Source organism: Rhinolophus sinicus, linkage group LG06, assembly GCF_036562045.2.
Source record: "Rhinolophus sinicus isolate RSC01 linkage group LG06, ASM3656204v1, whole genome shotgun sequence".
Taxonomy (NCBI): domain Eukaryota; kingdom Metazoa; phylum Chordata; class Mammalia; order Chiroptera; family Rhinolophidae; genus Rhinolophus; species Rhinolophus sinicus.
Genome location: NC_133756.1, coordinates 121,756,721 through 121,760,335, shown reverse-complemented (window position 1 = coordinate 121,760,335; position 3,615 = coordinate 121,756,721). Strand labels below are relative to the sequence as shown.

Sequence of the window (3,615 nt, the reverse complement as noted above, 5' to 3'; positions counted from 1 at the left end):
AGTCCAATTGGGTTGTGTACAAGTATTTTTTGTAAACACATGCTTTCATTGCTCATGGATATATTCCTAGAAGTGGAATTCCTAGGTCATTTGAATTTTATGTTTAAAATTTTGAAAAACTACCAAAGTGGGTTCTAAAGTTGGTGATCCATTTCACAATCTCACCAGCAATGTGAGAGTTCAAATTTTTCCATACCTTTGCCAACAATTGTTATTGTCTGTCCTTTTAATTTTAGCTATTTTATGTGTGTGAAGTGGTATCACATTTTCATTTTTACTTGCATTTTTCCAATAACTAATGATGCTAAGGATATTTTCATTCTTATTGTAGAGTTGTAATAGTCTTTTACATACAATTCATACAAATCCAGATATATGATTTACAAAAACTTTCATTTTGTGTGTTATCTTTTCACTTTTTTTATGATGTCATTTGAGTCACAATTTTTTTTTAATTTTGATGAAATCCTATATATATATACACATATATATACATATACATATATGTGTGTGTATATATACACACACACACATATAAATATATATATATTCTATTGTGCTTTTGCTGTCATATTTCACAATTCATTGCCTAGCCCCAGGTCACAAAAAATTATTACCGATGTTTCCTTCTATGACCTTTATTGTTTTAGCTTTTGGACTTGTATCTATGATATAATTTTTGATATATAATTTTTTTATGATATAAAAAAATTATATTTTGATATAATTTTTGTGTAAGGAATGAATTAGGGGTCTAACTTCATTCTCTTGGATGTCCTAGCCCCTTTTTTTTAACAGAATATTGTTTCTTAAAGTTTAATATTATTCAATAACTAAAAGTGCAACTGTAATAAGTGCTGTCCTTATTTGAACCTATATTTATGCATATAGTTTTCAATTGTAATTGCACCACTATAAAAAAATGCTATAGAGACAGAGGCTGTGAAATTTACTGTTTTCTTTCTGTATGTTAAGCCCAAGAAAAGCATTTGAAATATTTATATCTGTACATATTATAAAACACACTGTTTTAATTCAAAGAATTATTGTAGGAAAATAGCTGTAATCTCAAGATTCATACCAACCAGATGACTAAAGCATACGCATTTGAGCTCATCTATTTATGCCATTGCAGGAAAGCTTTTCTGAGAGCCACATCCTGACCCCTCATATCACCGCAATGTCAGTCTTTAAAGCCACTGAAGTGGAAGTCTCTACCTTCTTCCTCATTGGGAGCGCACAGATGGAGCATGCTCACCTTTGGGTCTCCATACCCATTTGCCTCATGTACCTCATTGCCATCCTGGGGAACTGTACCATTCTCTGTTTCTAAAACCAGAGACCTCTCTGCATGAGCCTATGTGCTATTTCCTCTACATACTTGCCTTTTTTGACCCGGGACTTTCCACATCCTCACTTCCAACAATGCTGAGAATCTTCTTGTTCAATGTCATTGGAATTTCCCCCATGTCTGCTTTGCCCAAGAGTTTTTCATTCATGGATTCTCAGCTACGGAGTCATCAGTTCTTTTCATCATGTCCATCAATCTACAGCCATCTGAGATACACCTCCCCTTTGAACAGTGCCAGAGTCATGAAAATCAGCCCTATATTTGCTGCATTGTGTATTTTGTTTGTCCTGCTTTTCGCCTTTATTCTAAAGAGGCTGAGATTCTGTAAGACAAGTCTTCTCTCCCACTCCTACTGACTCCACCAGGATGTCATGAAGCTGGCCTGTTCTGACAACTGGGTCAATACCATCTATGGACTGTTTGTGGCTCTTAAATCTTTATGGTATTTGGTGTGCATTTCTGTGTCTTACACACTTATCCTGAAAACTGTTCTGGGCATTGCCTCAAACAAGGGCCACCTCGAGGTCCTCAACACTTGCATCTCCCACGTTTGTGCTGTGCTCATCTTCTGTGTGCCTAGGGTCACCTTGGCTGCCCTTCACAGCTTTGCCAAAATGTCTGTCCAGTTATTAGGGCCCTCATAGCTAATAACTTCCTTTTGGTTCCCCCTCTAATGAATCCCACTGTGTATTCTGTGAAAAGTCAGCAGATTAGAAATTAGATCCTGGTGAAATTATGTGACAAACAAGGTTGAGGGAAAATTTGGGCTGTAAAAAAGCCCAGATCAGTTGGAAATTTCTGAACAATTGTAGGAATCTGAAGATTGTAATGAAAGAATAGGGACTGAACACAAAGATACACTACATATAATTAGTAGGCCCATTAAATATCAAGGTATTGATTTAATTAAACAGCAACAAAATCTATACTAGGTGATTTAGGAGTTAGGCTTATGGTTATAACCTTATAACTAAGTGTTAAAAAGAAAATCACAGGGCCAAAATGATGACATTTGTGCTAAAAGCCCATGATACCTAACCTAGATCTAAGAACTGATCTAATGCAGTTTCAACCTTTCCTAGAAATATAATTTTAATCAACCAGCCTGGAATTTTCTTGTCAAGTATCAGTAATGTAATGTGTTTGTGGGTCCTTTCCATTCCCCCAATCCCATAGAAAGAGGAAGCTATCTGCATGATAAAAACTCATGTTGTTCCCTTCCCCCAAAACAGTCTTTCTGGTCTAAAAAGAATCCCTTTTTTATTCTTTTGTTAATATCTCCCTTGCTCCACTCTTCTTCCTATAAAAATCTTTGATTTTTACAATACTGTAGCACCCTTGCAGTAGCTAGATGAGATACTGCCTGATTCATGAATTGTTTAATAAAGCCAATTACATCTTCAAATTTTCTCAGTTGAATTCTGTTTTTTAACAAAAGTTACTCACCTCTTTTCTGATTCTTATTTCTCTTTGCAAACCAGCTATACTCATATATCAAACTTAGCTGCAGCAGTACAGTCCTAATTAAGATTAAAGAGATTTTTAAAGTATTATTTTACACAAAACTTAAAAAAGCAAAATAACATATTTATTTGGGGAAAAACAAACATGGCTCTAGTTCACTGAGGTATGACGAGCAGGTTTGCTAATTTTTTACTGGATTTTCTTAAACTTTTAAATGTGTCAAATTTAGTGCTTTATTGACTTTTTCTATTTTATGTTAGATTTCTATTTTATTGCTTTCCAGTCTTACCTTCTTTTTTCCTTTGGGTTTACTTGTTTTTCTTTTACTATCTCTTTGAAATGGAAGTTATGTCTTTGTTTTCCACAATTCTTATTTTCTAATAAATTAACTTTACCTATAATTTTCTATAGAGACATTTCTTATGCTGCATCCATCTATTAGCTAGGCATATCTTCATTAACATTTAGTATATAGGCCAAGAGTAACTTCAACTAATCTATAATGTTTTGTTTCATCACAAGAAAAATACATCAAAGCAATATAACAATATTAATAATTATTATATATGAGCATAATTCATCTTTATTATAGTAGTTATAAAACTCCATATTTTTAATATTCCCTATATACAAATACAACTCAAAATATAATGCTATGTAAATTAAACATGCAAAATAGATACAATGCCAGCTTATAAAGTAAAAATCCATATGGATGTTACATTTACCAAAATCTGACGTTTTACCCATAACAAGCATAGCTAAATGGCAAAGATACTAAAGATAATAAAGGTAAAAAT

The 3,615-nt window shown here is 33.3% G+C and overlaps 1 pseudogene; it reads left to right on the top strand.

The window, feature by feature from the left end:
• Nucleotides 1–1,180: 1,180 nt before the first annotated feature.
• LOC109436963 (olfactory receptor 51A7) lies at nucleotides 1,181–2,072 on the top strand (annotated as a pseudogene).
• The last annotated feature ends 1,543 nt before the right edge of the window (nucleotides 2,073–3,615 follow it).